We start from the raw sequence: 12,178 nt of genomic DNA on the forward strand, positions 1-12,178 counted from the left end.
GCAGTTTAGTACTGAGCACAGGGACTGGCTTCTCCTGATTCAGTTGTTACAGTGAAATAGAGCTTTAGCAACATGACGTCATTACGTACTCCTAGATTCTTCTCTGATCCTGAATTATCTAAAGTCGTATTCAGTGCTTTTTTTCTGGGGGGACGCAGGGGTACGCATACCCCTAAACATTTTGTGAATCTAAGTTTGGCCTCATTGAGGGGGCAGTATTTCAATATGAGTAGGAAAGCAAGCCCAACACACAAGTATAGAGTGGGGCTGTTCCAAGCAGTCCCACTCCTCACATCATGCATGCCAAGAAGCAACACCCCCCCCCCATTTATATGTACAGCAGGATGGAGGGAGACTTTGTGCACACAGCTGAACATGCTAAAGCAGGGGTCAGCAAACTTTTCCAGCAGGGGGCTGGTCCACTGTCCCTCAGACCTTGGGAGGGGGGCAAACTATATTGGGGGCGGGAATGACGCAAGAGCACCATGAGCCCTGGTGGCTGCTTACCTGTGTCTTGTGAGCGGCAGGGACTGGCGGCAGCAGCGGAAGGACAATGAGCGGCATGCAAAAGGGGCTGCTTAAAATGGCGGCTGCTCGAGCGCTGCTGCTGCTGGCACCAACAAAGCCCAGCCCCCTTCCTCCTCTAGGCAGGGCGGGGAGAAGCCAGGAGGATGGGGGGAGGGAGGAGGCGGCGCCAGCACCATGTGAGGGACAGGGAGGGAGAGGGAAAGAACACGTGTGCTGCCGATCCATGCAGTGATTCCCAGACCGTCTGTGGACCGGATCCAGAAGGCAATTGGGCCTGATCCGGCCCGCGGACCTTAGTTTGCCTACCCATGTGCTAAAGCCTCCACACGTTCTGGTACGCATGGAAGCAGTGCCAGATTAAACCCCATGGAGGCCTGTCCATCCTCTCTAGTCATCTGCATCGTGAATGTTTGTTTCTTTTCTTCCATCTTTTCAGGGTTTTGAGGTATTTTTCTTTTACATATTGGTGCAGATAAAATAGTTCTGGCCGTTTGTGGGAGTGTTGCCTTTCCCTAAAATTATATAAATTAAATGAGATTGCCTGCCTTTTGAGGTAATTGGATTAACTCGGACATTTTCAATGCCTACTTCAAGACAGTACAAATGGTCTGAAATCAAATGAGGTTAAAAAGTCCCCTATAAACTATGACTGCTGTTACAAAACTTAATTAAGACAGAACAGCAGGCGGTTCAAGTGTGAAAGCACAGTGCACATTTTTTCCTTTCTTTAATTTTTTTTTTTAAAAAATGCCAGCATGGAAAAATAGCTCTGATGTCATTAAAGCTAATTGGAAGTGGTCTGTGTGTTAAATGATGATGTAATTAATGGGCTAATGAATAGCATATTAAGATTGTTATTAGCAATGAAATTTGAAACGTACATGAAGAACCAGTTAAGGTTATCATATCATTAGAGCCATTACAAAAATCTCCTCACATTATGGTGCATTTTATCAGCTGATAATACAGGCCTGCAACTGAGCAGGAGTAATAAAATCTTCTGCTCTTTCACCCTCTCACTTAGAGCAAATTACGTGATAATTGCCATATATTAGTTGTGTGCTCAGGTAAATTGGCCATTCTAATGTTATAGTACAACTTGCCTAAGAAGTATTTTTTAAAGGTAATGTCAGAGCTGGAGTGGGACAAGGGCTCGCACCATTACATTTCCATGCTAGTGACAACAGACTCAGGGGGATTTAAAAATGTGTGTGCAATCGTGGGTTCAAGCTACAGGGGATTGCCAGCTGGTGGTGACTTCCTTCACATAAACCCATGTGAGAAATCACTTGTTTTCCTCATGTAATACCCAATAGCTCTAATAAGCTGCTTGACTAATCATTCTGCAGCACTGTTTTACAGCTCTGTTAAAAGTCTCTTAAGAGCTGCCACTTACCAAGTGTTCCGTATGTGTGAGCAGCAAATATCTCTGCTGAAAGAAATCGAGCCTACTTACATGCATAACCAAAAATCTTTTTTAAAAGAAAGAAAGGACAGACAGAAATTGCCCTGCCCTAAGTAGGTTTGGGTCTGATTAGTTTTCCAGGGTCTCCTAGCAGGTAACAGATGGTGCACGGTTGGCTCTAATTTGGGGGGAAATTAATCTCTGCCTGGCACGTTGCCACTGTTCTAGCACATAGAAAAAGCTTCTGAGATGTAGAAAGCTGGCTGAAACTTCCAAGGGCAAAATCCCAACATGCAGGCATATTTCCAAGAATATACCTGTTTGTTTGATTAATTTAAAGCCAGAGGATGATGGGCTATGGATCTGATGCTTCACGATTTGAATAATTACAGAGGTGCATTTGCAAAAACCGTTTCAAGAATCTTCAGATCTGTACCTACTGGAAATAGCCTGACACCGGCTAGGACCAGATAGCCTGGCTGATTTTTCCTCTGACCTATTACTAAATCAATAGCAGGTTATCTGTGAAGTTTCATGGGATAAGGGTTACAAAAACTAAAGCTCCCTTTAGAAAGGAACTAACGAGTGCAGCCAATGAAAGAGAGCAGCTTACTTTCTGATCGGTGAGGAATGCAAGTCAATATCCCAGTGAAAAAGCTAGTTCATGTGCCATGATTCCCTTGGCAATTTGTCTGTGTCTAGTTAAGATGTTCAGCAGCTATTAATCAGCTACGACGTGTTTCAATGCTTGAATTAAAAAAAACAAAACCCTTAAAGTCAGAACACTTTTAAAGCATAAACTTTCCCCGACTTTGAAATATTCCATTTCTATTCCTTTTCATGTCTTTGTTTGACTTTGCAATAATGTTCTTACTTTTTTCCAGGAAAGCCACATGATTTCTCTTGAGTTCCTAGTGATTGGTGTCAAAGGTCCAGTGAAAATGATCATGGCTTTTGAATGCAAATATTTCTAAAGCTTAAAGGATATAACCTGCATATCTACAAACTGGCCCTGATAACAACAGGGGTCATCTTATACCCTCCAACATTTTTCCGATGAAAAAAGGGACTTCCCATTCCATAATGATAATTTTACTATTTATACCCCACACATTGCCTCAGACTCTCCAGGCAGCTTCCAACATATATAAAAAAATACTAAAACATTAATCATTAAAAAAAAAACCTTCCCTATACAGGATGGCCTTCTGACAGCTCAGGAGTCGAATAACTCCATACCCTCCAAAGTTTCTCCAGTGAAAATAGGGATGTCTTAAGGAAAAGCAGGGCATTTCAGGATCAAATAAGAAAATGGAATGCCTTCTCTAAATCAGGGACATCCCTGGAAAATAGGGACACTTGGAGGGTCTGTCATCTGCTCTTAACCTTCCCTGATGTTCTTACCCTTGCATGGTGCTTGGGGTTCCAGCACCCCTTCACAAACACACAGTGTCATCTTGATAACCCCAAGCCAATGGCTTTGCATATTTAATTATTAGTTTTCCTCATTTTAATAATCTAGCCTTAAAAGAGCTTTCATCTCCTTACACTGTAAGAATAGCAGCTGCTGGGAAAAGGCACACATGCCATGTAAAGCTTCAGAAGGCTTAGTAGGCCTTATGGACAAAACTGACAAATGAGGTAAAAATACAGATACTTGGTTTTATCAATTAGCATAAAAGCCCCAATGAAGCAGTGGAAGAAGTTAGTCACAACTACCTGAAGCACCATTTCTTCCAGTGGGATTGGGCACTATGACTCAGTATAGTTGAACTAGGATCATAGCTGTCAACCTTCCCTTTTTTGGCGGGAAATTCCCTTATTCCAGCGCCGTTTCCCGCTGCTTCCCGTTGCTATCCCGGATTGTTAGATATCCCATAGGCTGTCCCCAGGACAGGTAAGGCTGCTGATCCCTTATTTTCGAGGCTGCTGATCCCTTATTTTCAAATCTGAAAGTTGACAGCTATGACTAGGATTAATTTTTTTGGGGGGGGGGAACAGGGATATAAATGTAGTAACATTAAACTAACTTCAATACAAAGGAGATATCAGTGTTTGTAAAAAGCAAAAAAAAGAAGGAAAGGGTTCTGACCTCCCTTTGTCTCCTCAGCCTGGTCCTCAGACCCTTGTCATCATAAAAGAGTCCAGAAGAATATCCTTGCAGAGTTTTATTCTTAAAAGTCTTTGTGCAAAACACGACTGAATAACTATACACACCAGCACCAACTAACCAACCCAACCTCCAGCCTCAGCACAAACTAACATTTCTCACTTATATATACAACCTGCTGCAGGCCACTGAGTCATGCTGACCCAGCTTTATTCGCATTAAAGAAACAGCGGCCATTTTAGCCGTGACAGGAGAATGGTGGAATATTTATCCATTTGATATCAGTGCTAAAGTCCCCATTTTACCAGCTAGCAAGAAAGGAAAGCAAATTCTTGAATATCTCTTATCTGTACTGATTACAGCTTCGCTAAGGCTGCATACACACTAACATGTTTGTAATAAAAATGTATTTTTTCTCTCAATCTGGAATGGTGTGTGCTCATTCAGCATGCTGCTTTCATGCTCTATTGATTCTTCCACAAGGCTGTGTGTGGTTACTGGACACACATTTGAAAAGCCTTCCCCCGAGTAGGCTATCCATGCTTCCCCACCCTGCACATGCCCTGGTGAATGAAGTAAGGTGGAGTGGTTATGATCATTGCATACCCACAACATACTCCTCACAATACTCCCATTGCCAAGACTACCTACATCTGCTTTTGAACAATCACTGTGTGGGGTAATGCAGAATCCATCTCCAATGTGCTTTTCTTTTTGAAATGAAATCAGTTTCCCCAGAAGTGCTTTTCTGGGCAAAACATATCTAGATTATAGGGTGGGGGAGAGTACACAGTCTCTCCAGTGATTCTCGAATAAAATATTGTCTCTGTCGAGTCTTCATACAGCTGTGTGTTGATTAAGCCAAAATTCATTCTTTCCACAGCATACAGCATGTTAGGCCAAGAAAATCATCAGCAAAATTGCTCATTCACTCTTCCTTCCTTTAATTTATAGAGATTTCTTTTAAAACAGCAAGTGTTTCCAATTTTCTGTTTCATTTTTCCTTTATCAGGTAATCTGACAGATACCCTCTATAGCACTGAAAACACTGAAAAATTTTAACATCTCATTTTGAATATCTCCCTATCACTTTAGTTTGCAATGAAAAAAGATTAATTAACAATTGCCTAATTTTGCATCATTTCTTTCTTTTTTTAATGCAACCACATCATATTTACTTCACAGCTACTCATTTTTTCTGTGGTCATGGTCTTGCTTCTTATTCTTAATAAACTTCTTAATATCTGTGCTACACTCAAAGATGATATTCTCCCTTTTTTTGTAGACCAGAGGTTTTCAACCTTTGTAAGTCCGTGGCTCCCTTGACCAACTACATTCTTTCCACGGCTCCCCGGTGGGGAAATGCACTCTGAGCACCAGAAGCTCAGTTATGTCACCCCTTGACTCTCCTCTCCTCTATTTAATAAAACAATTTGGTTGTCTTTATGGAGAAAAATTGCTGAGACTTGGCACTAGTCAGAACATGATGATTATTGCCAAAAGCGGGAGGGCAAGGAGTTGAGAACCATTCAGGACTGAGCAGTGGTTCTTCTGCCACTCCTTTTTTATTACAACATCTGCAGTTTTTCTCCTGTCTGGAGAGGGCCTCTGAGAGAAATTTCATCATAGGGTACAAAGTGTATTTTGGTACCCTTCCTTTCTCCATTAATCGTCCTTTTTATACTGCAGTGCAAATCAGATCACCGGAAGACATTAGTATTAATAAAAAGAAAGGTAGATCAACTTTCTGGATACTTTGAATCAGTGCAAATATTAACTATTTCCTGCTTAGGAGAGTTGTATCGAAAAGATAATTTTACCAGCTGTAGTCTGTTATTCATCTGTTCATGAGATAATAACGGTGGCAATGAACTGCTTTGCCCTCCTCTGCTTGTAGGTGGGCAGCTGCCAGTGCCAACACCCAGAAGAGGAAGTAGATGGGGAAAAGAAGCAATATGGTGTTTTATGTAAGGTAAAGGTAAAGGTACCCCTGCCCGTACGGGCTAGTCTTGACAGACTCTGGGGTTGTGCGCCCATCTCACTTAAGAGGCCAGGGGCCAGCGCTGTCCGGAGACACTTCCGGGTCACATGGCCAGCGTGACATCGCTGCTCTGGCGAGCCAGAGCTGCACACGGAAACGCCGTTTACCTTCCCGCTGGTAAGCGGTCCCTATTTATCTACTTGCACCCGGAGGTGCTTTCGAACTGCTAGGTTGGCAGGCGCTGGGACCGAGTAGCGGGAGCGCACCCCGCTGCAGGGATTCGAACCGCCGACCTTTCGATCGGCAAGTCCTAGGCATTGCCACCTGTGTCACCTGTGTTTTATGTAGGCTTACACAAAATGTAAATGCTAGTCTTCATGCAATATAGGTCCTAGGAAATTTCTGGCTCCCCTTTTGACTCTAGGCAGGGGTATGCTATATCCCCTGCACTCCCTTCTCTTGGGTGGGCCCTGGGTGTGGAAGAGAAGAAAGGTGTGTCTATTTTTGGCCTAGTGCCCTTTGAGCTTAGTTCTCTGATAAAAGCTGATATTGACCATGGTAGAAATGCAAGCACTCCCTTGAGATAAACATAACAACAACAAAATCAATTTCTTAAATGTGCATCCACTTTGCAAACTAGCCTTAAATTGTTGCAAATTGGGTGACACTGACTTCATTTTCTCTTCTAATATAATATGACCACATTTTATTTAACAATTATGTTGGTTGGTAAATTCAGGTTAGCATTTAATTCAGGTTAGTGTTCGCTTCTTGTAAACTATTGAGTTTGTTTGCCATTGCACTTAAATTACTAAATTGTAATTTAGTTGCTCATTAGTGATGGTAATTGTCTATATCTTGCCAAATAGCCTGTGCCCACAAGAAATGAGACTTGCATATATTAGAAGAGGGGTTTTTTTGTAGATGGTGAGAGCATCAGAATAATTTATGCAATAAATAAACACCTTGCTATGGTAAGTAGTGTTTTGATGGCTATTAAGTGTCCCCAGTTTAATTAGGAAGCACAGTTTTGTGTCATTAAGAAAATGAATGTGAATTTAATGCAGGGGGATTGCAGGTGGCACTGCAGGCATGCCTTAACATGATATTATCTGACACCTGCATTACTTCTGAATACTTCTAGCAACTGTTTATGCATCATCTTGTTATAAAATTAAAGAGCAAATGCATTTTAACCTCATAAATGCTAACCTCAAAAGGTTAGTTTGCTTTTTTCCAGTTACAGTCAGTCAATGACACTTGAGGTATTCCTTCTTACTCTTGACAAAATTGAGTTTTGTCAATTGGTTTTTCATTTCCCCATCTTTTGTTTTGATTCCTTGTCCTTTGGCTGCTGTGATCTATCTCAGTGTAGTCAAATAGCCCATTCATTAAAAATCCCAGGTCATACCTCTTTCCACAGCTGCTTCAGTATAGCACATTGCAGCCTGTTGGCTGTAAAAAAAGAGACATGGTAGTGAACACAAGGCTACCAGCATGAGTTTGACCAAACTGCGGGAGGCAGTAGAGGACAGAGGTGCCTGGCGTTCTCTGGTCCATGGGGTCACGAAGAGTCGGACACGACTAAACGACTAAACAACAACAACAAGTGAACACAAAAGTTTGTTTATTGGAAAGCTAATATTGAATTAATGACCTTGATGACATTAGAACCTCAATGCTCAAAATTAGACATCTTCATTATTTTTGTACAAACTATAAAATGCTATAAACCCAGGGTAAATTGCAGCCTCAAAAAAATTGTGACCTTCAATTTTCTCATTAGGTCCAAGTGCATAGTTTTGACTGGGCTGGTCCTCTTACATATGACATATAAATCAGAATCAAATTGTTTAGCCATTTCCCTTAGTGAGGAGAAAAATATAACATTTTCAATAATATTACAAATCATCATGAAAAGCTTAAACAGTCAGCCTGTTGACCTTCCACAACTGACTCAGTCTTATCAAACTGAGCAGATACATTAGCTTTCATACTAGACCTAAAGAGAAGATTTGAGAGCCTGAACCACTTCCATCATCATTCAGCATTTGTACAGGATTTGCAGCTGGACAATTCCCCATTGCATGACTGTTCCCCATTGCACACCACTGCTTGATGCACTAATGGAGTAATGCAACAAATAAAACAGGAGAGATATGCATTCTATAGACAATCCCAAGGTAAGTGGGTGAGCACATGACCAGAATTGATGGTCTAGGTCTTTCTTATGGAATCAGCAACCTGCTGGGATGTGTGCACACAGTTTGTCTCATGATTAGAACAAAGCAATAATGAATGCTGGTTGGTTGGCTCATTCTAACTGTCCTCTGCATTTCCCTAGTTTTGCCAACTTAGTCAAAAGGTGAGGTTCTCCTTTCTGCGATGAATTTTACTAAAGATCAGAATGGTTAAAGAAACAATATTGTCTATTTTTTTCAGTGCATGCTTACAGATGAAATGGGAATTCTAATCTTGGTGTGCCATAGTAGTGTTTATTCCATATTAATTGCTAGTCCCACAAAAGTGTATGTTTAAGTTACTGAATTTTTTAAAGAAGAAATAGAAACAGTATCCAGTTCAATAAAAGAAAACAGAAGTGGAGTGAACTGTTTAAATATGTCTAAAAAAGCAGCTAAAAGTTGTAAACATTTCACAGGGCATGCCTAAGCAGCTGACCAATAAAACATGACCCAGGAAGAGGGAAATGAGTTTCAAGCCAGACAAACATTGGCAAGCTCTGTTATGAAACACTGTTTTTTTCTAAAGCACACACACATACACAGTGAAGCACAAATGGTTTACAAAGAAAACATTTCTAAGTGTTTTGTGGTTTGACAAAACAACCCCCTTTTAAAAAACTGTGTGTGAGCCAATGTAGCAGGAGACAAATGCCAGAGGGCTAGCTATGGGCTCACCCACACTGCCATTTGTCCTATAATTTCAAGTGAGTCAAGTCAGAGCCAAGAGGTGTTTTTTTCCTGTCCTGCCACTTTCCCCAGGAAAACTCACTGTATACTATTGAAGTGGAACTAATGGCATTCCATTGAAAACTTGATTGACTTTGTTCTGATTCAGTGATAAACAACAGATTTTCCCAGAGAAAACCCTGGGACAAAAACAAAGCAAAGCAAAACATTATCGGACCTATGACTTGAAATTCACTTAAAATCATGGGACGAGCGAAAGTGTGGTTGGGCACTGTAGTTTACCCCTCACAGAATTGCAGACCCCAGCAACCTAAAGTGCCCATAATCCTATGAGGGAAAGAAAGTGCTTCAGATGTCTGTTTAAGTATAGTGCGCACCAAGAGATTGACTTCTTCTTCGGCAATCACACGTAGTGGAGTAAGATTGTCTTCCATAAACACGGTTTTAACAATGAGTCCGTAAGTGACTGTGGAGGCCAATTCTGGATCCACACGTCCTTCCACAGTGGGGACATTGGTTTCTGGGCAGGAGCTGATCACAGTGTGGATTTGCCAAGCATGCCTTCTTCCTAGCACATTTCTCCCTTGCATCCTGAGTTCAAGTGTCTTCAAAGCCCATGACACCTTTGGTAAAGGCTGTTCTCCAACTGCAGCGCTTGCAGGCCAGTGTTTCCCAGTAGTCAGTGTTTATATTACATTTTTTTTAGATTTGCCTTCAGACAGTTTTTAAACCTCTTTTGTTGACCACCAGCATTAGGGGTTGACTGTGGCATAACCTTAGAAGTACTTTCCCCAGCTGCCGGTCTGTTCATTGCAGGGGTTTCTCCTGCTGCATTTGCTAACAAGACAACAATATCCTGTCTGCCTGAAGCACTGGTAGCTCACCTGGTGCCCTCCAGATGTTGCTGGCCTATAATTCCCATAATCACCGGCGGTTGGTTATGCTCTCTGGGGCTGATGGGAGGCCAACACATCTCACGGGCACCACGTTTACTACACTTGCCTTGAAGACTGTGGCAACATCACTTTTTAAAGTGCTATAGGTGCGTCTATGAGCGAAGCTGGAGGCAAATCACGGCGGGTTAGCTGCGTCACAAGAACCCTCTTTTTCCTGTAGGGACACGAAGGCGGGAAAGAAAAATAAAAAGTCTTGCGGGCACTTTAGACTTATTGTGGCGTCAAGAGTAGCTCCGCCCCGCGCCCTTTCGGAACCGTCTTCTCTCACGCAACGTGGGTAGTGTCGTCGTGTCACCAGAAAGGCGATAAGCCCGCTCGTTTCGGCACAGCGCCAGAACGCCCGTCTGTACGTGTGTTTATTTGTGTGTGAGAGACGGCAGGAGAGAGCCGCTTCTTCTCAGCCGCGCTCCAGGACCCCGCCAAACATTGCGCGCTCGGGGACTCCCGCGTGACGCGAGGGCTTCTCCGCCCTTGCCTCTCCACAGAACGGCCCCCTTGGCTCTCCGGAGACATAAACTTTTCCCCTCCCCTTGCGGGGACTCGCCTGGCGTGTGGAGAGGGAGCCGCTGAGGTCCGCTGCGGAGGGAAGGAGGGACTGCCGCCCGGTCCTGCCCTGCCCTCCCTTTCCTTCCCCTTTATATGCTGCGCTGAACGGCCCGCGCGCCTCGGGGACACGCGCTTCGTGGGACTTCCAGAGGCCGGGACCCCTGGCGCGCCAGCTGTTCTCAGGTACCTGCTTCGCTCCCCCTCCTCCCCTGCCTCCTGCCATTTGCCCCGCCGGAGTTTCCTCGGCTTTCCAGACCCAGCTGCTCCGCAGGGCGGGGAGGAAACGGACCGAGCCGCGGCGCTCTGACGGGTCACTAGCCGCGAATGCCCCGCTTGACCCCGGTGGCGTGCCTTTATTTTGACGCTAGCGAAAGTAAAAAACGGGCGGCGGAGAGGAGGGCGCCTGTCACCTGAGGCGAAAATGAACACACATGAACCCAGGAACGTCTCTGCTCAGCAGCCCAGGCGCCTTTTTCATATTCTCGCGCTTGGAGGGACGGCGTCGTCTTCGGACCTCCCTGCTGGTCTCGCTGCCTCGTCTCTCACTCGCCCCTGACGCGCAGCGAAAGATGGTTCTGCCTTTCGTTTCTTGCATTTATTAACTCCGCAACAGGCTTCTGAAGCTGGGTTTGTTTAAGTTAGACACCCCATAACTTCCCCCCTTTCCTGTAAGGCTATTTAACCCCATGAATATTCTGCCTTTCATATTTACAAGCGAAAGTTACAAGTAACTATGGGTGTGTGCCAGCCAGCCAGCCAGCCAGCCAGCCAGCCATGCATACCCTCTTCCAGCACACTCCCTTCCACCCCATTCTTCCTGGACCCTGTTCCATTATTTCTCCCGCCCGTTTTTCTCTGTACTTTAAAACAGTCAGTCAGCACTGAAGGTAATATAATGGTGGGAGGCGGCAGTACCTAATGGTAATGCCGGCTAAGTCACATTTAGCTTGAAGCAGCTGGAACTGGTGGTGAGGAAAGGCAGTCAAAGGCAAAAGGTAAATAGCAGCCTGTCTTCCCATCCCATTGCCTGCCCCAGCCAGTGACTTCTCTGCCTCTAGTAGTCAGAGGTGTACCTAGGGTCCCTTGCATTCTTGGCAAAGAGCTGCATTGTTCCCCCCCCCCCCGCCGCCGCCCCAATCACTTTATTGCAATAGCCACATTAGAAATTACATTTTACATGACCCAAATACTCAAAAGCATCTGGAGTGAGGGCAAGGCGAGAAGGAAGGGCAGAAAAATTCACACGCCTTGGTGCCATTTCATGTGCCATTTCATGTGCAGAGGCAGCATGTCATCATACACAAAAATATCATACATTCCATAGTCTGATAGCTGATTTTTGGTGGTGGTGGGGAAGCAGTTTCGCCAACTTCTCAGTACACCTCTGCTAGAAGTGCATCCTCTTCTGAGCTTTGCTGCTTTGCAGGGGCAAGGGGACTGGGTGGGTAGTGTATAAACAGGAGAAGGTGGTGGCTCTCTTGTCCACCCTACCTGGGCCTGTGTGCTAGCTGTTAAGCACAAGTGGCCCTCTCATGTCTGTTTGCTCTTTGTGGGCAGTGCACTGTAGCAGAGGGCTGGCCACAGAAGGAGCAGCCACTTCTCCTTCTCAATCACTTGCACTCTATAGTGGGGTTGTGACAGGGCCCAGTGAATTTATGTAACGTAAAACATTTGAAAGTCCATTTTTTCTTGCATAGTCTTCATTTGGGTGTGGCCATAGGG

At 44.2% G+C, this 12,178-nt stretch overlaps 1 protein-coding gene and 1 long non-coding RNA gene across 4 annotated transcripts in view; one reads left to right on the top strand and one right to left on the bottom strand.

The window, feature by feature from the left end:
* IL15 (interleukin 15) overlaps positions 1-12,178 on the top strand; it is a 77,659-nt gene that overhangs the window by 34,839 nt on the left and 30,642 nt on the right. Inside the window, exon 1 of one of the 2 annotated variants that reach the window (XM_081926255.1) lies at positions 9,250-10,639. The exons of the other annotated variant lie outside the window; for it this stretch is intronic. The gene's annotated coding sequence lies outside the window, so the exon portion shown is untranslated. Of the gene's footprint in view, positions 1-9,249; positions 10,640-12,178 lie in introns of those variants that run through there. 2 annotated transcript variants of the gene reach the window in all.
* Positions 1-12,178, bottom strand: part of LOC309378250 — a 33,661-nt gene that overhangs the window by 18,233 nt on the left and 3,250 nt on the right. The window contains exon 2 of one of the 2 annotated variants that reach the window (XR_014171947.1): positions 7,436-7,479. The exons of the other annotated variant lie outside the window; for it this stretch is intronic. This is a non-coding gene — a long non-coding RNA (uncharacterized lncRNA). The remainder of the gene's footprint in view (positions 1-7,435; positions 7,480-12,178) is intronic. 2 annotated transcript variants of the gene reach the window in all.

This window comes from Podarcis melisellensis (genome assembly GCF_964234715.1).
Source record: "Podarcis melisellensis genome assembly, chromosome: 9".
Classification (NCBI taxonomy): Eukaryota; Metazoa; Chordata; class Lepidosauria; order Squamata; family Lacertidae; genus Podarcis; species Podarcis melisellensis.